The 14,050-nt window shown below is 43.3% G+C and overlaps 1 protein-coding gene across 3 annotated transcripts in view; it reads right to left on the minus strand.

The window, feature by feature from the left end:
- DTNA (dystrobrevin alpha) overlaps positions 1 to 7,945 on the minus strand; it is a 149,881-nt gene extending 141,936 nt beyond the window's left edge. For all 3 annotated transcript variants that reach the window (XM_059836105.1, XM_059836104.1, XM_059836106.1), the window contains exon 1: positions 7,913 to 7,945. The gene's annotated coding sequence lies outside the window, so the exon portion shown is untranslated. The remainder of the gene's footprint in view (positions 1 to 7,912) is intronic.
- Positions 7,946 to 14,050: the final 6,105 nt, after the last annotated feature.

Genomic DNA, 14,050 nt, shown 5'->3' on the forward strand with positions numbered 1-14,050 from the left:
AAATGAAATGTGGCTTTTAAATTAAAGCCAACTATTATTTATATTTTAATATCACTGAAAACATTTTATTTTAAAAACTGTTCCAGAGAGGGATAAGAGGCAAGCTGTAAAGTCTTAAGGAATACAATAAAAGCAGCATCATTCGTAACTGGGTACATTACTTTTGGCTTACAGCAAGAAATTGGTTTTAGAAAAAAAAATTGCAAAAGGACACTTATGTTAGAAATCACTTGTATTCAACAGTATTTGCAATAAATACTTAAAACTAGTAGCTGAGTGTCGAGGGAACTTTACAGATCTGCTGCCATTCTTTATTTCTGCTGGCCTACAATTTTACCAGAAAAACAGGGGGATCCTGGGTTCAAATTCTCTTGAGCCTGGAGGAATGAGTGGGGAGGTGCACCTAGGACTTGTTTCCAGCCTCCTGATTCTCACCAGATAGACACAAAATAAGGGCAAGTTTCAGAGAATATGCTAGGCACCTGGATACATTACCTAGTCTACAGAGGTTAAATGCCTCACAGAGAGTGCATCAGAAAGCCCACGTAGGTCTGATTTTCCAAATGAGAAACTCTACTAGGAGTTATTCTGTTTGGTCCATGTTTTTTGCTTAGTATAGTTGGGAGGAAGGAGAATGAATCAAATGAGAGAAGGGGAATCAGGACTATTCTCTCCATTGTGTAGTCAGCCCACTCCTGGCACTATTTGGAGCTCAGTACTGCAACCTGTTTCCCTTGAGAACATTTAAAAATCTTTGTTCAGTTCCTAATTTATTCTCCTGTGAGGTCAGAGTTTAGACCTCTATTCTCCCCAGCAGTGATTAACTACACTTACTTTTATTACAGCTAAATCCAGTACTGGTACCTTAAGTAAATGTTGGTGGGTTTGTTTTTTTTTTTAATGACACTGAGCTGAAAACAAATAGAAAGTAATCAAATGAAAGATAATTGAAATCAGCTAATCTGCTCAGACACTGCAGCAAGCATTGCTAACAGAGTTCAAAACTTGCACACGAGAGATGAGAACATTTCTTATAATCTAGTGTGAAAAGCCAAGCTGGCTGGGACTTTTTCCAACAGGAATTTGTAAGAAGAAAATGCTGATTTATCAAACACAACACCCATCATCTGCATACCCTAGTTTTGATAACCATTTTGTTGGAAAGCTTTCTCAAGTCTAAGGTAGAATTTTTATTCAAAGCCCAAAAGAGGCTCACACGCATCCAGCAGTCAGGACTCCATTGACAATTGAGAAGACAGATGCTTGGGTCCCTATCTCTGTCACCATAGCTCAGTACTCTTGAAACTTGAATGCACCAGGAAAAGCCATCCTCCTAACTTCTGGGTTGTTATGATGTATGTGTGTAGGAATCCATCTCCATATGATATTTTGAAAATAACTTAGCTTTAAACCAATGGTTAATGAAAAAAACCCTCAATACTATCAACACTGACAGATTTCGACATGAACAGGACAATACTGTGTACATTTCTGACAACAACATAATTCCCCAACTCCTTCCTCCTTCCTGCTATAGTCACCCTCTCCAAACTGGAACAGCCTTGTAACTATGCTGGTTCCCTCCACTTTTCACATTCTTTTGCAATCATACTTAAAAAAATTGTCCAGGCAAATTGAAACAAACAGCATATTCATAAAGATGGCATTATCATACTAATTTGTAATTCAGGACACCCTGGCTTAATTCCGTATTCGTTCTGATCTCAGTCCCCTGTCTATAAAACAGGATTAATAGCACATCCTACCTCACAGCATTTTTCTGGGGATGCAGATATTTATGAGCCTGATTTGATAAGACGATCACATAGCCAAGGAGCTTAGAAATATCCAGGCCAGACCTTTGCCAGACCACTCCTGCCAGCACTCTTTGGACTATAACCAAAGAGGCCCAGCACCAGGTTGATACCGAAGAGAAGGACTACCTACCTGTCCCTTTGAGCCCCGGGTCAGTGTTTGTTACACTGGGGAGGAGAGCGAGCAAGCCAGACCAGATGGCAGTGGTCAGGAGAAAGGGGGGATCCCAGGGAGGAGGGTGGCATGGGAAGCCAGAATAGACTGGGGAGAAGGAGGAGGGGGGAAGAAGAGGGCAGAGTAACAGGTAAAGACTTGATGAAAGACAGGATCAGAGCAGGACAGAGGGGCCACACCAGAGGCAAATGATGGTGAAAATACAGAGGCGAAGGTGTTAAGCAGCTATAAAGGAAACTTTCTTGCTCAAGGCACGTGTGCCTCACCAATCACAGAATCACTAAGATTGGAAAAGACCTGTGAGATCATCAAGTCCAACCATCAACCCAACACCACCATGCCCACTAAACCATGTCCCGCAGTGCCACATCCACATGTTCCTTGAACACCTCCAGTGATGGTGACTCCACCACCTGCCTGGGCAGCCTGTTCCAGTGCTTCACCACTCTCTCAGTAAAGAAATTTTTCTTAATATCCAGGATAAACCTCCTCTGGCACAACTTGAGGCCATACAATGAATCGTAATTGTATTAATAATCATTGATGCTCATATGAACTTAACAGTAGTTTCTGGAGCTGCTCAGGAAACCCAGCTGGAGTCGGTTCAGGTTTTAACACAAGTTTTCTCAGAAGTTTCAGTTCATCTGTTCCTTGTGCCTTGTAACAACATCTGCAGCGTCAGCTCCGAGCAGCCTGAGTATGTCACATTTCTCACACCATGCAAACATGCAAAATATTGCAATTAACTTGCCCCACATAACACACACTCTACATCCCCCTGCAGTGTAGCTGCACAGTGTCAAATACCTTTCCTTCTTAACCAAGGGCATCACTCCCTCCACCAGGATCAACATAAAGATTAGCTGTGAAGAGCATAAGTGAGGGAAAACGATTGATCAGTTGACTTTCACCCATCACTCAGGTGATACACCACACGTCCTGAACACTCAGCCCTTAATATTTCGTCAGTTACATGCCCGTTAGCCTCTCTCTAAACTGCCGCATAAATAAGGAGATAAGAAAATAGCAACCAGTGTTGCAACATGCCTTGGATTTCACTGCTCATTGTGAAAACATAAATGACCGGACATAAAGGTTGAGCTGGAGACGAGGGCACCTTCTTTCTCTCCCGAACTCACTCAGACAGTATAAAAGCTTTCAAACATTTCTTCCCCGGACATGAAAAGGAAAAAGCAGCTGCTAACACAGACTGTTATTTGGGAGGCTGTTAATAGAAATCAGGCAGAAATGTATAGCTCTCCCTGCCTCTTACACACCATTGTTACGACACAGCCTAATAATTGAGCAATAAATCAAGTGAGCCAAAAGCCTAAACATCCCTCCAGCTCCCTAAAGCAACTGCACTGGCTTTCATCCTCCTGGTTAATAGCGCTTTATCCTCACCCAAGTGACATGAAAGGCATCATCTTCCGATGAAGGCAAGGATTTCCCAAGGAATTCACCCAGGTATGTGCTACAACCACTAGTTACAGATACAATGGGGGGGAACCTCTTTCTTGTTTATTTTGACAGCTTGAAAAAAATTATTTACTAGAACAATAAATACAGTTCTGACATTGTTGTATAGGACCTTTAAACAGTACAGGATATTGTAGTAATTTCCAGCATCTTATCGCAATTTCCACCCACCTCAAGAACAAAATGGCAAGATACGAATCGACAGCCCGCTTCACCAGTCAGAGCCCTTCAGATACCATTTCTAAACTGAGGAGCTGCAAAAGCCCTTGGGAAAATCTTTGCTTACTGTCACTAGTTTTATTTGGTTCTTCGTGGATGCTGTATTTTTCACTAGCTACTGAATACCTCAGTACTTCAAACATACAGCAAGTAGCACTCGCTTATGTTTTTATAGACCAGGCTACCCCTTGCCCCAGCCCCAAGAGTTTCAAAGAAATACTGTTCAGAGACCTGTTATTATGTCCTTATTTCCACTAAGGCCTTAAAATTACCTAAGGTCTGTCCACAGAGTGAAACCAAAACTACGATTCTTCTCCAAAACTCAGAGGGCACTTGGCTGCAGGACCTACTGAGCCAATGTACACCCAGAGCCACGTGGACCCAGAACTTTATTCACAGCAGTGTGAACATGGTGATTTTACTGATTTTGCTGCTGGAAGTTTCTGGACCAGCAGGACTGAGCCAACTGGCTGCTAACTTCCAAAGTGAGGTTTTTCTCAAGGTAAAGTAAGTCAGATTAAAAATGTCTGTGCTCATTAGAATGGACAATTAACTTTTTTGGGGAAACCCTTATAAATGAGGGATTGAGAGAAACAAACCACTGATACACTGTAAAATTGTGTACCATCAGGACAGCAGCACTGAGACACACTGAATTATGCGTCATGCTGAAGATTAGGATTCTTACATCAGAATAAAAATATCTTTAATCGGAGGTCATGCATTTCTGTGCTGGTTGAAAGATGCAGGACAAGACAAAGGGAAAGCCTTTCTCTTGGGGTGTTTTTTTTTTATCCTGAAGTCCATTTGATACTCCTGTTGTATGTACACACAGTGCTCAAACCAATCCCTCCGCTCCTGAGCTGAAGCTACGATGCCATGACCATTAAAGCAGCCTGTGACTGACAGGTCACTCAGCAGCACAAACCTGACCTGCAGCCGAGACTGTCACACAAGCATATTGGTGTCAAATCTGCCTCAGCACACAACACACAGCTTATGTTGGCTTGACACCATGCACGGGAGGTTACCCTGTCAGTGCTTTTTGAGCAGCTCTGAGCCTGCAGAGCAGGGATCAGTGTTTTGTCACCTCCTCCCCTGGTACTAGGTGTTAGATGCCCCAAGGCTGGCTCTGGGAGCCGAAAGTCTGATGTGCTGACTGTCAAAACAGCAGCCAGGGAGAAAGTGGCCAACCTGCAGAAGGACGCTGTCGATGCTGCTTGCTTTCTTTACAGCTCTGACTTTTTGCTTTTTATTCTTGATCCAATATGTGTTTCTGGGCAACAGAAATTGTCTGTGGCCAGTAACGGGAGGAGGCTTTTCTGTTACTTGTTTCCCAATTACTGGAAATGGCAGAGGACAAGTCTCCCTGACAGAGGTGCTCCCTCACATGTCAATATTTGCGCAGCTGCAGTGTGCTCTGATGCCATCTGGCTAAAGCCTGGGCAACATTATGGGTACAGATACATCCAACATGCATTTTAAGGTCCAACTTTGCTCAGACAGGCCTAGGCAGTCCTGGGTGCAGTGTGAGTACAAGGTAGATATCAAACTCCATCAGTGTTTTTGCATTTTGCCAGGGAGAGAAAATGGAGAGGAAAAGCGCTACTTACAACACAGACCAGCAGGCCTGGCTCAGGGCACGAAGCCTGGGGACATTCACACCACCATCTGACCATACCTTAATGCTGTTAAACATGGAGACCTCACCTCTGGCTCAGGAAGTCCTCAAGCCACAGATATCTATATGCTGGCAAAATATTTTGGATGACCACCAGTGTTTTCTCCCTACTACTGGTACCCGATGGATACACGTGCAACACCCCAGGGCTGTTTGCAAGCATTTACATCCACAAAGGGCGCAGCTGTATGTTACTGCTGCTCCTCCGGCAGCAGATCTGGTGTGGCAGCATCCTGGCAACCAGGATAAAGGAGCTGATGCAGCTATGAAGATAGTGACCCCGGCACGAGGAGAAGGGATGAAAAGCGTGGGGTGGAGAAGGGATCTCCCACCGATGGCGCAGGAACACGAACCCACAGCCTCCAAAGCTGTGCTGCCAGTGCAGGGCAGCTTTTCTCCCTGCTTATCAAATGGAGAACATGACACCTGTCTTGGGACGTTCCCTCCACTGTTAGCGACCATCACACACCCTGAGCAGGCATTTCAGGTTGTGTAGCCTGACGAATTTCCCCATCAACTAGAAAAACACATCCTTTCTTCCCCCCCTGCCAAGTGACTCCTTGTTTTCTTTGTTTTAAATAAAAAAAGGAATTCTTGTTCTTCTGCTGAGTAAGATACCTGGTATTCAGCAGCAATTTGTTTGTTCTGGGGGAAGCAGAAAGGGCTCGGGATAAGCTTACTACGATTTAGCACAATTCAATATACAAAGGATGCCTCTTCAAAAGCTGTGTACAACCTCTCTTAGACAGTGGAGCCAATGCTTTTACATATTACTGCATGTTTTCCAGGGAGGCTGTGTCTATTGTGGCTGCTAGGAGGTCCATCAGCTAAGGTATGAAATCAGGATTATTTTTAGAAAAGTACAGGCTGGTGGAGGAGGCAGCATGCGATCAGAGATGCAAAAGCCTTTCTTGGCAATAGATCTTGTCTCCTCGGGGCTTAAAGGATATGGCTGTAACAAGACCTTTTTGTGCACAAAACCAGGAAAAAATCTGGCTCAGCCTACTGCCTTATTTTCCATGACACTCTTCTCCTTCTATGGTCCAGTTTGATATTCTGCTCAGTAAGCAGCTAATGCACGGCTCCCTTGGTTTCAGAAGCAAAGACTCAAGCAATATTCATTTTTTAAAGTAATTTGCATTTTTTAGGCACCAGTTGGTGGACATCCTAGCAGTTCTGTCTTTGATGGTCTCAAAACAGCTTTCTCAAAAGGAACAATTTCTCATATGTCCTCTGATAGAAAAATCTTCCTTACTTATTATTGAAAGTTGCATGCTGAGAGGGTGTCTGCTGTGTGATCCCACTCACAACAAACAGGAAAAAAACTAGAATAAGCTAATAAATCCATTAGCTAAAATTATGTACTGCCAGTAAAAGCTCACACTCCCCTGGAAAGTTGTTCTGAAAGTCTTTGCCATCCACCCAGGAGAAGCCAAGCCTATAAGAAGCAAGCTTCTGCTGTACAGTGAGTTAACATTTAACTTGAAAACAATGCACCAAAAATTAGTCCCTGCTTCTTGTATAAAGCTAAACAAATTATAAACTGTGTGGCTTGTGAACCAATTTCAGGCACTAAAGGACTGAATTTTCTCACTGTCAGAAAAAATGGGTATTTGCATCGCACAGACAACTGAGCTTTCAGGACTATATCAGGAGGCTAATTTGCGCCAAATTTCTGTTATAAGCTTGGTTTGGGCCTACCCAAATAGCTCCTAAGCCTTCCCAAATCTGAACCTGTATGGTGGCCACGTTTAAAAAGATTTGGTCACTGCCTGTCCACCATAGCTTGGAGACCATTCAGATTTCCCTTCCTAGCTATGCCACTGGTTAAGGCAACAAAACCTCTTTTTTGAAGGCACAAATGCTCCTTTCAAAGCTAAACTTGAACATCCCAGCTAGATGACATACAACAGGCCCAGCAACTTCAAGCACCCCTTTTTGCAGTTTGGGATGCCACACCATTCAGAAGTCCTGAAGAGTAACAGACTCAGCCTTCCTCACTGCAAAGGGGCTACCGGTTTGAAAACAGGTCCCATGGCACATCATCTTCAAACTGAAAATCCTGTTTTTAGTCTTTTTCTGTTTGTCAGTTTGGCCCAACAATTCAGTTGCTAGTAACGCAGGGAGAAAGGCAATCCCCAAAGAAAATGCAGCCCAAACAGAAACTTGCAGGTTATAATCCAGCATTGAATTGCAAAAAAACCAAGCTGGAAAACAATGCAAAGTCAAGATAATATGTTTGCTGTTTCTCTCAAATATGTTTTTCTGCAGTAGCTGAGGTTTTGCTGGCCATATATAAACTATACATAAATGCAAAGTAATACATTGATACACACTAGCCAAATCCCACTTAAGCTTAAAGCTCCTCCAAGTGTCAGAAGGAGCTGAAGTCAGAGTGCTTTATCTGTCGGAGGCTTTTTAAGTAGGTAAGTTAGAAAGTGGGCAAACAATACAATTTTTATCCTCGACTAGGCAAAATCAAGAGTAACTTTTACTTCTACATACAGAAGTAAAAGTGGACCTTCAGGTATATAAAATACTCACCCGACTTTAACAAATGTAAGAGATTGCACTTCGAGAAGGATCCAGGGGAAACATCTTGGTATAGTGTTCTCCTTTCTAGCAACACCTGAAAATTGAGGGGGAGTTAAAACTGGGGTGTCTCATGAAGATTTTGCCTCCAGACTCTTGTTATCTACATCTTTCATTCTGGTCTTAACCTACAGAGTCCTAGGTTTAATCTAACTGCATTTTCCAATCCCATATCTAAAATTAAAACTGCTGTTACCTAACCATATGTATGATTTTTGTGCACTGCATAGAAGCTTTTAAGGGAAGTCTGTCATGCATCCACTATATGGTCTCTGATCTCACAAAAACTTTCCATGAAATGTCATTTGGGAAACCAGTAATTGCTTTATTCATTTCGTTTAGTAAGGACAGCAAGAAGAAAAGAATCTCTAACAGCATTTCACTACCACTGGTCCCCATGGTCAAAGTGGTAGCAAGTGTGGGGTGAGTCCTGTATCAGGTTTGTTCTGCTTCCTTTGTAAGCTGGGTCCCAGAAACCATACTGGATACACAGAGGGCATGTGACGTTTGGTACACATATGTGGGCAGTGGGAATACAAAGTGCTCAGGTAATCCCCCACGACTGGGGAACACTTGAACGTGTCAGGTCACCCAATATAGAGTAGCCTAAACTGAGGGCCAAGAAGATGATTGGTATATTCAGGTACTGGCAATGCTTTTACTACACCTGCTAAGCCAAGCCTCTATCATTTCTCCATAACAAATGTCTAGACGGAAAGTCTCAATCTGTATTTTAGATGGTAATTTCTTCCTGCCTGCATGAAGAAAGACACACAACAGTATATAACAAGCATTAAATCAAGAGGTTTACTTGCTTTTGGCCCTTGTGTGTTCTTCGTGGTTTCTGCTCACTTGTCCTTGCTTTGTTCGTGACCTTGAGAAACAATTTGGTTTACAATGGAACAGCGCAAGGAGTCAGTAAGTTGCCACTTTACCGTTAACTTCTGATTTTGTGAAGGTTACTTTTGATTCCCATCGTTCCTGTCCACGGAGAGCCTCTCACTTTATCTGAAGAGCCACGTCCTCCCTACCTATTCCTTTGCTTTGCCCTTTGGCAGGCAAAGACACCCTAAAATAATCTGATGGACGGAAACACAATTGCTTTTACAAGCACAATACTTCATTATATATTTGTTTTGAAAACAGTTTCCAGAGCCTAGAGTATGTCAGCAAAAGCCAAAGAAAGTGTTGATGTTGTTACAAGGTCAGCTCTTCAGAGACAGTAGGCAGCAATGTTGGCACGCTGTCAAATTATCACCATGGCAAAGATGGCAGATCACAGGCAGTGATTCAGCTGCTTTGACAATAGCAAGGCTCCAGCTAAATGTGAAGGTAAGTTACTCATACTCCTTCGCACACACACACACACACGCATGCACTCTACCCTGGGAGTTTCTTAATGTCTTTTTTTTTTTTTTTTTAAATGAAGTCATGGGCTTTAAGAAGGAATAGATGCAATGTGCTTAAAGCTGACAGACCACAGTGAAAGCTCCTTCTCCTCATACACATCTGTTGTGTGCATATATACACATACCTTCCTGTGGACAGTACATTATTATAAACAAGTTTTTCCTTAAGTAGTTGAAACAGTGAAACCTGATTCTCAAAAGACCTCCTTCCTTTGCATCTCATTTCCAGCTTCCTCTCTTGTTAATGTAATGACTCTTGCACCTTCAGTTGCAGCGAGACAGGCTGCAACAACCTTCCCAGGCATGAGTGAGCAGGCGCAGGGGCTTGTCAGGGGCTACGCGTGTGCGGATTGTTCAGCTCACACAGCCAACAATATGTAACTGCTCAGTCCTGCTCCCTTTTTGCTCTCTGGGGCACATATTTTCACTTCTCCCCTCTGCTCAGCTGCCAACATTTTAATGACAGTTGTAGGAGTTAAATAATTCTGGAAATCTCTTTTACACATGCCTTGTCCTCTTGCTCGTATACAATGAGCGTTTGCATCTGTAATGTTAACAATGCCATTTACAATACCTCGAATATATCCCTGTACTCCACACAACATCAGAAAACTCTTATTGATGGGTGGAGATGCTTAGAGGCTATGCATAAACTGCAAATCCTCTTAAACCTACAACGACTGGCAGGCTTTTGGGAGCTGCTCTGTAAAAATGTGAGAATTTCACTTGAGGTTTTTTATTGGGATGTTTCATTATGAAGTCACTGCTTTTGTTTAATATTGAGGGTCTGGAAGGACAATTTAAAATACGCAGGAATGAAAAACCAGCTTGAGATAAACTACCTCTAGTAAACACTGCAGGGTTGTTAGGAGACAATGCCAGCACTGTTTGCTCTGAAAAAGTCTTTTTACAGGCCGAAGCAAGCTATAAACTTCGTTTTGCTATACAAGGTGCTTTGTTCTTAGTTTTGATACTAAAAAAAAATCTTTTGTATCTCTGTGAGCCCTGCAGCCATGTCCTCACTCCATGTTAGGGCAAGAATGGGGTGTGCATTAGCTGCCTCCTCTCTCTGCCTTGGCCTGTACCCAGTAGCTTGTAGCTCTTCCAGAGGAAAGGAAACCCGGCGTGGGGAGCTCCCATGCACGCTCACCAGGCCCCGGCTGGGACACATGGGGAGGACTCAAGCCTCAGTTTCCCATCCAAGATGTGCTCCTAAAGGGAAAACAATTCAGCATTCCTGTGTGATCAGGTTTTTCCCCAGGAAAGGTACAGGGGTGGCTGCTCACCTGTAGGGTGGTGTGTGTGCAAGGGCCAGGACCAGGACAGCCCTGCAACTACCAGGGTGATGGGCAAGCTCACACCAGCCAAGCACACAGGGTGAAGTGGAGGCTGTGCTGCCTCCTTGCCCAGAGGACTCTACCCAAGGAAGGATTTTTCTCTTTGAAGCAGAATCATGACCTGACTGACTAGCCCCTGGAGGAGTGCAGGTCCGCCCTGCTCTCTCCCCACTGCGGCCCTTAGACTCTGCAGTGTGAAGCAGGAGGATGCAGACGTCTGGCTGCTTATAAAACAGCAGCATTAATAGGGCTTTCCTAGCAGTCACTAATTCCAGGACGTCTCCTCATTTTCCTAAGAGCTGTTAAGAAGGGAACATCAAAAAATACTCCAAGTCTTTTGAAACATAAGGATTTCTTTCTGGAAGTACTGGTGTCTTTGAATACTTCAGGAATAAATCACTGTCTAATAATGATAAGCACCTCCGTGTGGTTATCCAACTGACAGGATGCAGAAAGTTGACATTTTGCACAAAGTCTTCCTTCACCAACAGTTTTGCATGGCTCACTGCAAGTCTCCATCCTTCGCAATCAGTCATCATGCAGCCATGCCCTTGCTGCCTTATTGTTTCTCTGTCCTTTTGGTGCTTGTGAACAGAACAGGCTGCAGACAAGCACATGATAGCCGAGTGCTGTGCCTGTCTGCCTACCTTCCTCCTCGGGATGCCCTTCCAGCTGGACCTGGACCTCTCTGGATCAGTGAGTGCGGGTTGCAGGAAGGTCTCGGTTTGCTTAGGCAGAAGCACAGGAGGAGAGGCAGAAAGCCAAGTCCACTTCCACACATGGCTGTTTTTCCAAAGGAGAGATTATCACTTTTGTTCCCTTTCAAAAAGATACTTGTCAAGGGAATATTAGTGGAAAATGAAAGACAGAAGCTGTGTTCCTGTGCCTGTGATCAGGTATGATTACAGAGAAGAAAGATAAATGTACTTTCAGCGAGTACAAGGGCCACTGTCAGAGCTACAGGGAAGGGGGAAGCATTTGCCCATTAGGGGACTACATAAAAGGCAGGAGAGAAAAGAAGTAAGCCAAGCAGTGTTTTCAAAATGAGAACGTACATATGGATGCAGGAGTCTAATTTTAATCATCTACGTATGAAATGTTTGGCCCGGCTCCCAATCTCTTCTGAGCGGGAGCTGTTGTTTAGGATTCCCTTTCCTGGCAGGTGTGTAGGCTGTTCCCTCTCCTCCGCAGCAGGGTCCAAATAAACACTTGCGGTTCTTCTCAAGGGGAAAAGAGATGCACAAAGGAGAAGCTCGCCGTGCAGCAGAGCGGCCGGCAGTGAAAACAGACATCAATCAACACTCTCGGCTTGCTGGCGGGTGGATTTCCCTCCCACAACCATTGCTGCTCCTCAAGCAGGTGGCCAGGTCTGGAGGAAGCCTTATTTCCCGTCACCCACACGCACGCTGATCGGCACGGGGATGCCAGCAATTTTCTTTTATGAGGGTGGGAAGCAATTACTAACTCCTTAAACTAGGAAAGAGTCTCTGAGAAGTATGACTTCTTCCTTTTGCCATATGCTGCCTTTTACTTCAACAAACTGTAAATGCACAAAAAAATGACGTTCCTTTTTTTTTAACCCAATACCTATTTATCCCAGCCACGCTGTTCCACACGTGCTGTTCACAAGCAACAACACTAGGCCTCTATTATAATTCTTACAGCTCTTAGGCCTTAAAAGAAAAACAGCCCATGCCTTAATGAGGGGAAAAGATACTACAAATAACTAGAAATTACATTGCCCAGATGCAGAGCTTCTCCTTTTGTTATCATTAGGCATCAGTCTGAAGATTGGTAGAAATGCGTTTGCTAAAAATTGATAATCACTGACTTCCTGTTTTATTTGTAATACATGCTTTGCAGATTGTCTTACCCATTCAGGAAGATGATAGCTCTCATTTCATTGCTGCTGACACTGTTCTGCTACCTCACAGGAAAGAAAAGCAAGGAAAAAAAGAGTCTCACAAGGAGGTTGTTAAAAGATGCATCGGAGATGTTTGTTGACCCAAAAGTGCTGGACAAGAGATGCGAGTATTGACCAGCAACATCTTGCAACCCCATTCATTACCCAACTGCTGGAAAATGAAGTATCATAAACATTTCATTGATTCAGGCACCTAAAGAATGAGCCGTGGTACTGAAGTTCATAGACCAGGCAGGAGGTGAGAGGGAAATGAGAGAGGTTTTTTTCAGAACTAACTATAAATGAGTAGCTTATCCCATCTCTGCTTAGAGATGAAAGGCCCAGTCACAGCAATACTATTAAAATCCTGGATGAAAATATTTCTTTAGAAAAATTTAAGTAAACAAACTACATATAATTTAATGGGACCCAAAATCATAAAATCATAGAATCATAGAATACCAGGTTGGAAGGGACCTCAAGGATCATCTGGTCCAATCTTTCTTGGCAAAAGCATGGTCTAGACAAGATGGCCCAGCACCCTGTCCAGCTGAATCTTGAAAGTGACCAGTGTTGGGGAATCCTCCCCTTCCCTGGGGAGATTATTCCAATGGCCGACTGTCCTCATTGTGAAAAATTTTCCTCCTGTGTCCAATTGGAATCTCCCCAGGAGTAACTTGTGCCCATTACACCTGTCTTTTCCATGTGACTCCTTGTAAAAAGGGAGTCTCCATCTTTTTTGTAGCCACTCCTTAAATACTGGAACATGGTGATAAGGTCTCCCCTAAGCCTTCTTTTCTCAAGGCTGAACAAACCCAGTTCTCTCAGCCTAATCAAAGCAAATGGCAACAAAAGCAATTCTGCAATAAAAATCTGAAAATGCTTATGATTTCCTGAAAGCAAAACGCACCCAACTATATACTGTGAATCACAAATCACTGCCAGCAGCAGAAAATATTTTAACACTCTACTGATTTTGGAGTTTGGAATCAGTTCTACTTAAAATTTTAGAGGGGAAAAACAATTCCAGTAATTCCCCTTTGTAAAAATAAATTTTCACAGGCAGGCAGGTCTTGGGTTAACTAGCTCCAAGACTGCAGATCCTGCCTCAGTGAGAACATTTTCAGAGATGATATATAAAGGAACATTAAATAACTCTTCCCTTGCAAGCTAAAAATAAAACACGTGAATTCCTGCTTCCTTTCAAGATGCTAAAACAAGCCTTCAAACAGTTACTTGAGACAGTGTTTCACTGGTTCGTGCTACAACCCATCCTTCCCTTCAATTTATTTTCTGTCTGTCCTTGGCAATTGTTACAGAAAGTTCAAAAAAAGCCTGGCCTGGGTATCGGTCCCCTATGGAAAATATGATCCCTCTCAACAAATAACTCTTGCTACACTTGTTATATTACTGGACACAGAAAGGACACCCAGCTCCTGGT

This window comes from Gavia stellata, chromosome 3, assembly GCF_030936135.1.
Source record: "Gavia stellata isolate bGavSte3 chromosome 3, bGavSte3.hap2, whole genome shotgun sequence".
Lineage (NCBI taxonomy): Eukaryota > Metazoa > Chordata > Aves > Gaviiformes > Gaviidae > Gavia > Gavia stellata.